Here is a 14,939-nt window from a genome sequence, read left to right as displayed (position 1 = left end):
CAAGGGTAACCAAAATGAGTTCTCTCAAGGGCCCCAAAACAGTTCCCAAGGAAAGGAGTCCCAACCACCCAAACCTAGACCAACCTGGCCCCCTAAGGGCAGGCGGGACAACAGGCATCCCCCTACCTGCTATCACCGAAATGAGGTGGGACACATTGTCCCTAGTTGCCCCAAGAAACTTCCAGCAGCACTGGTGCTCCAAAACCGGGTTTAGTGAGTGTAGCTTTGGGAGAGGATTTAATTTCTAGGGAAGGGGAGGCACCAGCAGCTATGACCCTTGTCTCTTTAGGAGACCGAGAGATGGTCCAGGAAACCTACCTGCCCAACAACTCTAAGAAATACGGGCAGTGGGGGACCATTAGTGGGAGGAAGATGGAGGCTTTGAGAGACACGGGAACCAGTGGGACATCTGTAAGGTGTTAGTGAATGTCTGAAGACCAGGTCATTCCCAATGTACTTGTCAGGACACTAATTATCTTGTAACCACACAGGAGCAGAATGATGCCTTTTCCCAACTCTCTTCCAAATACCTCTCCGCCAGATCTGTACCAACAACCTAGCAGGTAAGTACCGAGGGGGGAAAGGGGATTTGGGATAGAGAAGAGACTGCCCGTATTTCTTCTTAGTTCACTGCCTCCTCTTCTTATTTCTTTCTTCTAGTAGGCTGCAAATAAACACAATTTGATAGACTTGCTTTTTCTATTTAACTCCTTTTATCTATACACATTTAGACAGTTGTCTTAGTTCTTACCAGGAACCTTCAGGGGGCTTGCCTCTCTTCTTTGGAATGTTTTTTGACCTTAAGTGTTTATTAAAGTTTCTTTCTCTTCCTTTTCTAGATGAAGACTGAATTCTGTCAACACCTTCTAAAGAGATTAAACAAGGTAAGTACCATGCATCTTTGTCTCTACTTTTCAATGGTGGTTTTCATTCTCTCACTTACTTGAATATTGTTTAGGTGTTTTCCTCTTCCTTAATGTCTGTATAAATGTACCTCCAATGAGACTACCTTATTACGTGACCTTTAGGTTCTTGGTAGCAAAACTAAATCATAGCTTGTCACAATGGTTCAGCTAAATCCAATGCGTGCGTTCCTAAACAATACAGATACATCTCACACGCTCTTCTAATTCTCCAATTAACCCAAGCCTCTACTGGATTCACCCAGCCGGGTTCGGTTAAACAAAATTTTTATGAGTAACAACATCTAATAACTAAGTATGGGCGAAATCAGCGAAATCGCGGTCCGCGAAATCATGCGAATACAAATTCGCGATCCGCATAATTCGCGATTTCGTGCGAAATTTTGTTTTTTTGCGTGTTCGCGGGGCTTTTTTCGTGTTCGCGGGGCTTTTTGCGTGTTCGCAAGCCGCTTGCATTGCGAAGTTACCCATGCGGTCGTGTATGGGCACAGCACCCTCTGGTTCACCACTGCCACCCGCTGGATCATCACTGCCACCCTCTGGTTCATTACTGCCACCCTCTGGTTCATCACAGCACCCTTTGGTTCACCCTGCCACCCATTGGTACAGCACTGTCACCCTCTGGGTCACCACTGCCACCCTCTGGTTTACGACTGCCACCCTCTGGTTCATCACAGCACCTCTGGTTCACCCCTGCCACCCTCTGGTTCACCCTGCCACCCTCTGGTACAGCACTCTCACCCTCTGGTTCACCACTGCCACCCTCTGGTTTATGACTGCCACCCTCTGGTTCATCACAGCACCTCTGGTTCACCCCTGCCACCCTCTGGTTCACCACTGCAACCATCTGGTTCACCCCGGCCACCCCCTGGTTCACCACTGCCACCCTCTGGTTCATCACAGCACCCTATGGTTCACCCCTGCCACCCTCAGGTTCAGCACTCACTACTGCCACCCTCTGGTTCATCACAGCACCCTCTGGTTCACCACTGCCACCCTCTGGTTCATCACTGCCACCCTCTGGTACATTACTGCCACCCTCTGGTTCACCACTGCCACCCTCAGGATCTTCACTGCCACCCTCTGGTTCATTACTGCCACCCTGTGGTTCATCACAGCACCCTCTGGTTCACCCTGCCACCCTCTGGTACAGCACTGTCACCCTCTGGGTCACCACTGCCACCCTCTGGTTTACGACTACCACCCTCTGGTTCATCACAGCACCTCTGGTTCACCCCTGCCACCCTCTGGTTCACCACTGCCACCCTCTGGTTCATTACTGCCACCCTCTGGTTCATCACAGAACCCTCTGGTTCACCCTGCCATCCTCTGGTACAGCACTGTCACCCTCTGGTTCACCATTGCCACCCTCTGGTTTACGACTGCCACCCTTTGGTTCATCACAGCACCTCTGGTTTACCCCTGCCACCCTCTGGTTCACCACTGCCACCCTCTGGTTCACCCCTGCCACCCCCTGGATCACCACTGCCACCCTCTGGTTCATCATAGCACCCTCTGGTTCACCCCTGCCACCCTCAGGTTCAGCACTCACTACTGCCACCCTCTGGTTCATCACAGCACCCTCTGGTTCACCCCTGCTACCACCCTCTGGTTCAGCACTCACCTTTGCCACCCTCTGGTTCATCACAGCACCCTCTGGTTCACCAGTCACCCTCTGGTTCACCACTGCCACCCTCTGGTTCACCCCTGCCACCCCCTGGTTCACCACTGCCACACTCTGGTTCATCACAGCACCCTTTGGTTCAACCTGCCACCCTCTGGTACAGCACTGTCACCCTCTGGTTCACCACTGCCACCCTCTGGTTTACGACTGCCACCCTCTGGTGCATCACAGCACCCTCTGGTTCACCACTGTCACCCTCTGGTTCACCACTGCCACCCTCTGGTTCACCACTGCCACCCTCTGGTTCACCCCTGCCACCCCCTGGTGCACCACTGCCACCCTCTGGTTCATCACAGCACCCTCTGGTTCACCCTGCCACCCTCTAGTACAGCACTGTCACCCTCTGGTTCACCACTGCCACCCTCTGGTTTACGACTGCCACCCTCTGGTTCATCACAGCACCCTCTGGTTCAAAACTATCACCCCCTGGTTCACCACTGCCACCCTCTGGTTCACCCCTGCCACCCCCTTGTTCACCACTGCCACCCTTTGGTTCATCACAGCACCCTCTGGTTCACCCTGCCACCCTCTGGTACAGCACTGTCACCCTCTGGTTCACCACTGCCACCCTCTGGTTTACGACTGCCACCCTCTGGTTCATCACAGCACCCTCTGGTTCACCACTGTCACCCTCTGGTTCACCACTGCCACCCTCTGGTTCACCCCTGCCACCCCCTGGTTCACCACTGCCACCCTCTGGTTCATCACAGCACCCTCTGGTTCACCCTGCCACCCTCTGGTTTACGACTGCCACCCTCTGGTTCATCACAGCACCTCTGGTTCACTCCTGCCAACCTCTGGTTCACCACTACCACCCTCTGGTTCACCCCGGCCACCCCCTGGTTCACCACTGCCACCCTCTGGTTCATCACAGCACCCTCTGGTTCACCCTGCCACCCTCTGGTACAGCACTGTCACCCTCTTGTTCACCACTGTAGATTATGGGGGGAAAGCACACCTGCCCAGCCTCAACTGAGATGAATTAATTAGGGGCTGGTTAATGTGTCACTGAATTTGTGCTTCAAGTCTGACACCTGCTTCCTTAGCTGTAAGTGCTTCCTGTTGCAGTTATTTTTTTTACAGGAGCATTGTGCCATACTTGTAACTATTCTCTAACCCTGCTTTGAGGGTCAGAGCAGGGTCAGAGAATAGTTGCAAGTAGGCAACTGAAATCTGGAGGGGCCCCTCAGGAAGCACTACAGGGAATGGTTACAAATTAGCTTGAGCTTTTGCACCTGCTAAGTGCTTTCAGTTTTCCAAAATTCGTTTTTCTGCTATTTCGCGAGATTCGCGGGGCGCGAATTTGTGCGAAATCGAACGTGCAATCCGCAAATTCGAGCGAATTTGCTGATTTCTTTTTTTTGCGTGTTTGCGCAGTTTTCTGCTTATCCGCGGACCGCTTGCAGCGCATCGACCCCGAGGTTGCCCATGCGGTCGTATATGGGCGCGCCCATCTTTTTTGCGTGACGTGTTTCCGTTTCCGGGCGCTTGTTGCATGCTCACGTCGTATGCGGCGTGCGATTACGTGTTCATGGGCGTTTTTGCGTGCTCGCGGGGAAAATATCGCGCAAACTTACCCACGCGGTCCTCTACGGGCGCGGCCATCTTGTTTTTCATTCACTGCTATGGTTTTGGGCATGCTACCTTTCTATCCATCTCACATCTTCGTAATCCTATGTTTTTCTGAACTTTTTTTGTCTTTTTTCCTTATTATTTTTCTCTTCAATTTCCTACATCTATATTTTGTGTTTTTTTTTACTTTTTGTTACTTTATTACCTACTTTATTTCTTTCGCTCTCTCTCTTATTTTTTCACACCTATTCTTCTTTCCTTCTTTTTGTGCCCAGGACCATGGCTAAGGGAGGGGACAAGGGCAAGGGGAAGGGCCCAGCACCCCGTAACCGGCTCCCTTGCGGGCGTTTGAGGGGGAGGAAGTCCAGGCCAGGTAGATCTTCTCCACGGTGGAGGTGGCCGCCTTGATGGTGTTTGTGCAAGTCCACCTCCCTAAAACCGTGGCAGCAGGTGGGCGGATTGCTTCCGTTTACTGCCCCTGGGAGCGTCACCAGCTGTGGGAGAAGGTGTGCCGGCGCATGTATAAGGAGTCTGAGGTCCGGCGCACCTACCAGCAAGTGACGCACCAGTGGAGTGACATCTTGGACCGGGAGCATGACATGCTCGACCTGCTCGGTGCAGAGATCCCTGGCCTTGGTAAGTAGGTATTTAATAACTATTTTTTTCCTTCTGCTCTGTTATATTGCTACAGAGGAAACAAGGGAACCCTACCCACTAAGGAACCAGGGTCTGTACTATATATCGGAAACAATGGTTCCAGTGGCACAACAAATGTATGACTAATAATCAATACAACCTGTGTTAATTAATAACAAATGAAGGGTTGAAGGAGGGTGTCCGAAAGAGAAACGACTCTACACCATACAATTTCATACCATCATTGAAATTATATTTCTTTTTTTCTTTTTCAACAATCAATAAATATTTGTAGTGTTACAAAAATAAGTGCAAAAGTGACCCAAAGTGTAATGTGAGAACCTAAAAGGTACAGACAATTATACAAAACCAATAAGAACAGGAGTGACATACAAGGTTTCTACAAGGAATAATGTACAAGAAAATAGAAAACGATCAGCAATTAATTAATAATAACAACAATATATAAAAATGGCTATCGAGAATCATAGGCACTGTTTGTAGGGTTCGTTTTCTGGGAGCGTCGACGGCGTTTCGACCCAAGCAGTATAATGGGTCTCGTCAGGACTGGGCAATATAGGACTTCTGTGAATTAGGAGTGAGAAAATAGGGTATAAGAACACTACCTCTACCGTTATCATTTAATGAATTACGTTTTTTAAGGAGGCAGGTTTGCTAGTTACCTAGACGTGTATGATGCACGTGAACAGGATATTAACTTGAGAGGACAACCACCATGTGTGAATAAAAGAATAAATGCACTTACAGTGAACCCAGCCGGGTACTGTTGTATGGCGTTTCAAAGAAGGAGAGAAAGAAATGCCACTTAATTATAATTTCTTTATAGCCCGTTTTGTACTGAGAGTGTATACAGCATCACTTACCACTATAGTGGTGCAGTCAAGAGAAGTAGACGAGTAAGGCTGAATGAACCTATGAGCTTGCACGACTGCACAAGGGCAGGACAGGAAGATACCTTAAAAAATATGTATAACAGGCAATCAGATTCTGATGTTAGAATAGACACCCTGATATCTTGAATGGCCCAAAGGAGAGTCCTTACCAGGTTTAGCCGAGTAGATCATGTAGTCAGTGACATTTAGAGCGGCGTCTGGCAATTGCCGGATTCGAAAATGTAAGACGCCTCAGGGTTAATTGCTCATCGGCAACGCCAAGTCGGGACGATACCTTAAAGGATATAATACGATCAGAATTCATTTAGGAATTCTTGTGCAATGTTATGTCGCCAACAAGATCAAGGTGTCTTACCCGATGGCTAGAATTATGCTCGCTCTTTGGATAACTCGATTACTCTTCCGCGATGGGAATTCAGTCTCTAGCGGGCGTGGCGTTAATGCGTGCATTTACCTAATAGACGCAGGGAGCGTGAGGAGAGCGGAGAGCTCGATCCTCACAATAAAGAAAGGACTTTCAGGGACAAAGTTGAGCCCAGAGCAATAGATGAAGTATATTGTATTTAGAATAAACCGGGCAATAATGGTGATATTTTAGTACCCGAATACGAGCACAAATATGTTCAGTAAATAAAGTTTTGGCAATTTTGAGAGAAAAATCACAGAGTAACAACAAGATAAGAATCAAGTGGATACAGTTGGAATTACATATCATTGTCATACATATTGCAATCTGGGCAGAGAGGGAGTTGTTACACCAATTTTAGCGAGATCAATGCAAACGTTATATTCATAGTGTGCAGAATGGTCTAGCATTTTTCACCTTGATATAATGTGTAATACACTGACCAAAGAATACATCGCCAAAAGGACCTTCAATTGAAAAAGAAATTGCAATTTTATTCAATTTTTTATTTTTTATTGAGGAAGGGAGGTTACATAACCTCGCCATTCCTCAGCTGAATTAAGCCCATGATCTATAGAATTGACTTTGTCAATCCAATGGCATTCACGCCTTTGCAATATTTGCGCAATGTTTCCACCTCTCTCTGGTAACTTCGCAATGTCAATGACCTGCCATTTAATTTCCTCCGTCGTATGATTTTTGTCAAGGAAATGTTGAACCAAGGGAGCAGTAGCCACAGATCTTCTGATGCGACTACGATGCTGACTTATTCTGGCTTTAATCGGTTGCCGAGTTTGCCCAATGTAGGGCAAACCACAAGGACACCAGATGCAGTACACCACATTTCGGGTGTTACAATTAGAAAAAAAGTCAAGTTTGTGTTCAAACTCACCATATTTGAACACAGTTGTATTTTCAGTAAAAGGACATTTGATGCAATTACCGCATCTATGGTGGCCGACAACGGGGGGAGGCCCCATACTGCCTCTAACGTGCCGTATTTTTTTGTGATTTCAGTAGATGATCTCACCAAATGTTCCTTTATGTTCTTGGCCCTTTTATATGCAAATAGGGGAGTTTCAAGCGTGGGATCAATGCTTTTAATAATTTCTCAATGTTTGGTAATCGCTTTCCTGATTTTATTGGTATGTGTACCAAAAGTTGTTACACACACAATTTTTGATGTCTGTTTTTTCGTTTTCGATAAAAGTAATTCCTCCCTTGGGCAGTACCATGCTCGTTTGAGCGACCTTTTCACATTTTTTTTAGGGTAACCTCTCAGCAACAATTTCTTTTTAACTACTTCTGCTTCTTTAAAATAATCATCCTTTCGGGCACAATTGCGACGTATACGCAAAAATTGCCCGAAAGGAAGACCATCTCTCAGTGCTCTTGGATGTTGATTTTTGTAACACTACAAATATTTATTGATTGTTGAAAAAGAAAAAAAGAAATATAATTTCAATGATGGTACGAAATTGTATGGTGTAGAGTCGTTTCTCTTTCGGACACCCTCCTTCAACCCTTCATTTGTTATTAATTAACACAGGTTGTATTGATTATTAGTCATATATTTGTTGTGCCACCGGAACCATTGTTTCCGATATAAACTGTTATATTGCTAATCTACTTTTTTCCTGAAGAGTACGAATGCTGCTGATTCGATTACATTGCAGGTAAATTAATGTTTAAATAGCTTCTGTCATTGCAGGTGCTGGCCTGGTTATTGGCGTTGCTACTATGCTTACTTGTTTGCAACTTTTTAATCATTTGAGAGCATTACTGCGTAATGCTAGAGACAGTAGACTCAAGTCTAGTCCTTCTTTGTACTCCTGCTGCTGCCACTTTGAAGAGCTAGTGGTGGAGTGATACGTTGAGTATATTATTTATTACTTGTTATAGGACAAATGTTAGTGGTCTGCAATCATGATGACGGACTGTGTCTGTCACGCGACTTCTCGAGCTGCTGAGTGATGGCAGTTGTAGTAGAACCTTTTTGTTGTTGATGTAGTTAGTGAATAACATAACTTTCCTGTTAGATGGTCTGAGAATCCTGAAATACTGTACTACTATCCTCCTAGTTGACCAGATCAGATGCAATTGATGTTAATTTGTTTCCCCGACATAATTTTAGATTGAGTACAAAGAAATCAAATATTTCCCTAAAAACAATCATCCATGTTGTGTTTCATTATTTCATGATCACCAGGACCTCCCAGGGGCAAGGCGGCGGCAACAGAGACTCCGGTGGCTGAAGGTGGAGAGGCTCAGTTCCTTGCAGGCTCTTCTGCTGGCCCCAGTAAGTTGTTTTATTGTTATATTAATACTTATACTTCCCTAACTTTTACAGCTCCTATTCATTACAAACTGGTTCCTAATAATTCTATGTTTTACAAAATAGTCTTTGATCTTCTTCTAATGTAGACTACTTTCTACATTCTTATCCTGCCTCTACCATCACTCTCTGTGCTACTACTATTTACAATTATGAGTCGGTCTGTGTAGGTAGCTAAGCTTGCCCATTCGGCAAACGGTGTGAAACAAAACTGAGGGGAATATTACCAACAACTAGCGATAATTATCGCTATGTTGGTTTAGCGGCGATATTTTTATCGCCGAGCTGCGGCGATTTTTATCGCTTAGGAACCTTGCTATTATCAAGGTTTATCTCCTAAGTGATAAAAATCGGCCGAAATGCATGAATATCGCTGTAAAGTCAGTGATATTCATGCATTACCGAGCTAATGCTCTTAGCCATGTTATCCACCTCCCATTGGATAACATGGCTAAGAACTGCTCAGGGCAGGTGTTAGCTTTTGGAGATATTCGCGCTTAGCGCGAATATCTCCAAAAGTTGGTAATAGGAGATAGCGATGTTAGCAACTGTTTCCAGTCGCTAACATCTTGGCACGCCCACTTTGCATGTCATTAGTGATAAATATCACTGACATGCAAAGCGGGGCCCAAGATGGTCGCTATCTCCTACTAGCTGTCGCTAACTGGTGTTAGCGACAGCTAGGTAATAGGAAGAAAATGTTATCTCCTCTTTTTTGGCTTTTAAAGCCAAAAGAGCGGAGATAAACCCCCTTGATAATATGCCCCTCTGATACATCAATAGCTCTAGGCACTGAGTGCAGTCCTCTGGGTTGCCCTTGCTGTCTATTCCAGTCTTCTTAATGTAAGTGCTTTGACAATTTCCAAAAACAAAATTTCATTGTTTACACCAAGTAAAAGGTAGCAGTTGCCTTTTTGATTTGAGAGGAGTACATCCCATACCGCTAGTGTTTCAGGGACTATTCTGCACACAAAGAAATATGGACAAGATAAATAGGACATTGTTGATGATAGGTGCAGTTCGACTTTCGACATACCTCAGTCCGAACAGAAGTTGAACCCCCATTCCCCTGACTGACTATCTTCAATGTCTGACCAATGATTTTACGACCCAGAAGAACAGAAGAAGACTACCTCCGAGTCCCGGCCTATGTGAGTCACTAAAACATGACTGCCAAGTGCAGTAGTTCAAACCTTTCCGCTCACTCACTCGTGCACAAAAACCACACAGTGTTTGTTAGTTTTAAAGTTTTATTTTCAATTAAGAAATGAAAACATTATTTCTTTATTTTTAATAGCGTAGTATTCTGATGGATGAAGATGACGTTAAAGTTTAAACAACATTCCCATGAATGAAATTAGTATGACTCAAACTTAATAATAGTTAACAGACACAGGAAATTATTAGAATAACTGTGCGTTTCAGGGACTATTCTGCACACAAAGAAATATGGACAAGATAAATAGGAAATTGTTGATGATAGGTGCAGTTCGACTTTCGACATACCTCAGTCCGAACAGAAGTTGAACCCCCATTCCCCTGACCGACTATCTTCAATGTCTGACCAATGATTTTACGACCCAGAAGAACAGAAGAAGACTACCTCCGAGTCCCGGCCTATGTGAGTCACTAAAACATGACTGCCAAGTGCAGTAGTTCAAACCTTTCCGCTCACTCACTCGTGAACAAAAACCACACAGTGTTTGTTTGTTTTAAAGTTTTATTTTCAATTAAGAAATTAAAACATTATTTCTTTATTTTTAATAGCGTAGTATTCTGATGGATGAAGATGACGTTAAAGTTTAAACAACATTCCCATGAATGAAATTAGTATGACTCAAACTTAATAATAGTTAACAGACACAGGAAATTATTAGAATAACTGTGCGTGAGCCCCCACCTTCTTTAAAGTACTTAAAGTACTGCTGGTGATGACTCAGTAGTAGTTGGTGAATCGTCTGGCAGAAGGGCAATGGAATCTTCTTTCTGTAATGAGAAAAATGGTGCACGTTAAGCAAGCATTCATCAGTTGTTATAAGAAGAAGTGTAGCATTTAATGGAATAAGCATATAAAAGGTTAACACCCTCCCCAAAACCGTTACTTTTTTTCAATCACAGTAATAAAAAATGTGTTATGTAACATTTTCTTCCATTACGAGACAAAATAGGGGGTTGTGTATGGCATCTGAAAATATGACATGTTTTTCCTAGACGTCACAACATCTAAAGCGGCACAGATGACCACCAGTGCCGGGGCCAGCTGTGCGGAGAGGTCCACTCTGAATGCGGCGGCGCCAACAGGAGGAGCTGGGGGGGAAGACTCAGCGGCGGCGGATGGTGGTAAGTTATTATACTCCTTACTTATTGAAATTTTTTTGAGTAGGCTCGTAAAGGAGTGTATGATGTACTGTACAGTAGTACACAGTACACTAGTGTAAGTACACTGTACTGTCAAGAACATTTACTAATTTAGAACTACTTTTTTGGGCTATCACGGAGAAGATAGTCAACCTTGACTTTTAATAGCATTAGCGGCGGTACTTCTCTGGTAACCAATGGCCCCCTCTATTTCACTTCAACTCAGCTGGCAAATTTTTATTGTGAAGCCAAGTCATATCAGATGTAGTTTAGGGATGTGAAGAACGAAAAGTTAAAGAAGGGTGAAATGAAGGACTAGCGAGTCTTAATATTTATTTATGACTGTAAAGAATGGTTTTGTTGAATGCAATTCAACATAAGAAAGAAGACGGCGGTTTCCAAAATATAATGAAAAGGGTGTTAGTTGGTTGTTGACAAAAAGAAATTTTGGTACATTTGAGACATTAAGAAGAATCATAGACGTACTTTGGAAGCCTGGATGTTATCTTCTTTATCCTCCTCGTCGATAGCAGAGGTGCATGATGTAGTAGAGCAGACGCTGAGTGGATGAAGTATGGCCACTGGCATTGCCACCTCTATTGAAAAGTAAGACATTCCTATCCCCACCTACATGTACTGCTTAAGGTAGCAGTACATGTAGGTTGGCAGTGCCAACGTAAGGTAAGCATTAAGCAATAAATTGTTCACGTCGTGTAGGAGGAGGATGTTCTTATTATCAATCCACGATGGCGCACATGAACTTCTGGTTGCTTTGACCTTATCCTCCCCAGCAAGTGTGTGGAATTTATCGTTGTTGTCAGTCACACCTCAATGAAATACCACACAGCCCGGGGGAAGAGGGTTAGGGTTTGGAAATTGGATGGGAATGGGGGTTTTTGGGAAAGTTTGGTAGAGAGGAAAAAAAACACAGCATGGACAGTCAAACAACAAATGAAGAGAAACAAATCTTTGGATTTGAAGATATTGATAAACCTTTAAACTAAGGGACATAAAGGAAGTGCACTACTGCATGCCAGAAGTTGTTTACTAAATGGATGGTTAGCTTACTGAAAAGTAGTACTACTACTTACTGCAACTTACTAGTAACTACGAAGGAACAAGTTGGCAGTACAGGGCTGCAGTCATTACGCTATTTCACTTGCCTCTCTGCCCTCGGAGAATAAACACTTAGAACATTAAATTAGTGTTAAACATAGCAAAGACGTATCAATTAGCTGGAGGGATGAATTTGAAGCAGAGATCAAACAAACGCACAGAGTCACACTCATAGAAGTAAGTTCAAGTTCACAAGAATATCATTTAAAAGATAAGGAGAATTTTGGATACTGTTACTGTTTTTTGTAGTTGTCCCATTGAATTTGTGAAGTTGATGCATCCAGCCATTCCTCTTATTCGCGGTACTCCTTCATTCCATCGGATGCTCCTTCGATCAATCTTGGTGACCAGACACACTGACTGTCCACTGCCTGCCAGATGCGGATTTGTGGATCGCTAATTGTAAGCCTGAGTAGTACATCGATGGCACAGGGTAAAAGCCTTCCTGTAATTGATGATGGAAAAACACAACAGTAAGTGTTAAAGACACCTCGGAGAAAAAAATATATAAGGCACGCTGTGTAGTGCAAAAATTATACTGTCACTTTCAGAGATGACAATCCTCAAAATCTAGAACACACCACATTACCCTCCCAAAAACGTGCAGAATACTGCTGCTACCTCGCAGAGGCCTAATTTCAAATCGTGCCAAAACGCACTCAGAAAGTAAGGCCAAAACCCCCCTTTTCCACCATGGATTTTCTTCAAACCGCTTGCAATCAAAATTAGACATTAAAACAAGTGTTCCAAGACCCCACCCAGTCGTAAAAATCTAGAACCCCCGCCCAAACACATGCAATACAATACTGCTAACCCTAACGAGCCCTAAGTTAAGAATAGTGGCAAACGCTTTCTTTAACTAGGCCACATCCCCCCTTTCCCACCATGGATTTTCTTCAAACCACTTGCAACCAAAATGACTCATTCCCACAAGTGCTCTAAGACCCCAGAACCCAGTTGCAAAAATGTAGAACACTCTCAAACACATGCAATACTGCTGCCAGTGCTAACCCTAATGAGCCCTAAGTTAAAAAAAAGTGCCAAAACGCTTTTCAGCATGGATTTTCTCCAAACCACTTTTATCCGGTATTAGACCTTCCCAGCAATGCCCCAAGACCCGGCAACCCACCCGCAAAAAAGCAGAACACCCCCAAACAGGCAAAAAGCAAAAATGGAAAATCTCATACTTAGAATCGGCCTTCTTTCAATTCTGTCCAAACGCGCTGTGCAGCTAGGCCATAACTCCCGTTTTCCACAATGGATTTCCTGAAAAACAAATGCAATCAAAATTAGACTGTGCCAGCAGTGCTCCCAGGCCCCAAAACCCACCCCAGGAACACCCCCAAACAGCACCCTAAAGACAAGCATGTGAGCAAAAACGCAAAAAAAAATTCAACTCCGAATTTCTCCAAAACACTTTTACCCGGTATCAGACCTTCCCAGCAATGCCCCCAGACCCGTCAACCCAGGCGGAAACAAGTAGAAGACCCCCAAACAGGCAAGAAGCAAATATGCAAAAGTGGGGACAGAAATTTTCAGGCAAATTTCCAAAATCACTCCGCGCGCTCTCTGCAGCTAGGCCCTAACTCCCCTTTGCCACCATGGATTTGCTTCAAACCTCTTGCAATCAAAAGTATCCATACCCAGCGTTGCTCCGAGTCCCCAAAACGCACCCCCAAACACCAGGAACCCCCCAAGCATGCCCCCAAAAACATGAAAGTGAGCGAAAACGCTAAAAAGTGAAAAACTTTTTCACCATGTATTTTATCCAAAACACTTTTATCCGGTACTAGCAGCCCGCCGCGGCGTTGCCCGGGGGAGAAGGGGGCTGGGGGCAGCATTTTAAGGCTCTGTGCATGCCCGCACCGACATTGCCCAGACCGCATCCCTCCCGCCTCCCGCCTCACCGCCGCCCCCCCTCGCCGCCCTCCCCGACATAGCCCAGCCCGCCTCCCGCCTCCCGCCTCCAGCGCCGACATTGCCCAGCCCGCCTCGCGCCTCGCGCCTCGATCCTCCGGCCTGCCTCCCGCCTCCCGCCGCCCACCACCCGCCTTCAGCCTGCCTTTGCCTTACAGGCCCGCCTGCAACCGACTTCACCGCCACTCCTCGCCGCCGCTTACCTGAGCCGCCGCCCACTCCGGACTCCACCGCCACTCCTTGCCGCACATCACCGCTCCTCCCCGCATATCGTCATTACGTCTAGGTCACGGTCAGCGCTACGTCGCGGCCGGCGCTTGTTTTTAGGGGACTACATTGTTTAAAAAATTAAATTTTTTGATTTACGTTTTTTTTAAATTTAATGTCGCCTATGTGCATCTACACACCCTGAGGATTCCAACAATGTATTGGGTGTGTGGATTGGCGCTGTGGTTCCCGAGTTTACCTGGCCAAAAGGTGAAAGTTCTCTCTTTATAATAGTAGTATAGATTAGACCTTCCCAGCAATGCCCCCAGACCCGTCAACCCAGGCGAAAACAAGTAGAAGACCCCCAAACAGCCAAAAAGCAAAACCTTAAAAAGTGAGACTTCGGGCCAACCTGGAATTCAGTCCAAATGCGCTGTGCAGCTAGGCCCTAACTCCCCTTTTCCACCATGGATTTCCTGAAAAACAAATGCAATCAACATTAGACTGTGCCAGCAGTGCTCCCAGACCCAGCACCGCAAATCTAGAACGCCCCCAAATTAACTAAAAAACCTGCAATACTGGTGTATTGAAAACATGGCAAATTGCGCTGTTCACAAAAAACAAACAGCAATTGGTTTCAACAGAGACAGACAGCCATTGCTGTCCACTGCATGCCATCTTCTCATTATTCATTACCTGTTCTACTTTATGTCCGCATCTTCTTCGGAAAGTGAGGGCCCACAGGGCAGCCTCTCCTGTAAATTTCAGAAGTAGGTCTGTCAACAATCAGCAAGCATGTAGTCAGTCAGTTATTTCAGTCCCACTTGAGGGGACTCGTCTACGAAGACAAAGTTTGTTTTTTCTCCATAAT

This window comes from Lissotriton helveticus, chromosome 8, assembly GCF_964261635.1.
Source record: "Lissotriton helveticus chromosome 8, aLisHel1.1, whole genome shotgun sequence".
NCBI classification, from domain to species: Eukaryota; Metazoa; Chordata; class Amphibia; order Caudata; family Salamandridae; genus Lissotriton; species Lissotriton helveticus.
Note: the sequence above shows the minus strand (reverse complement) of the source record.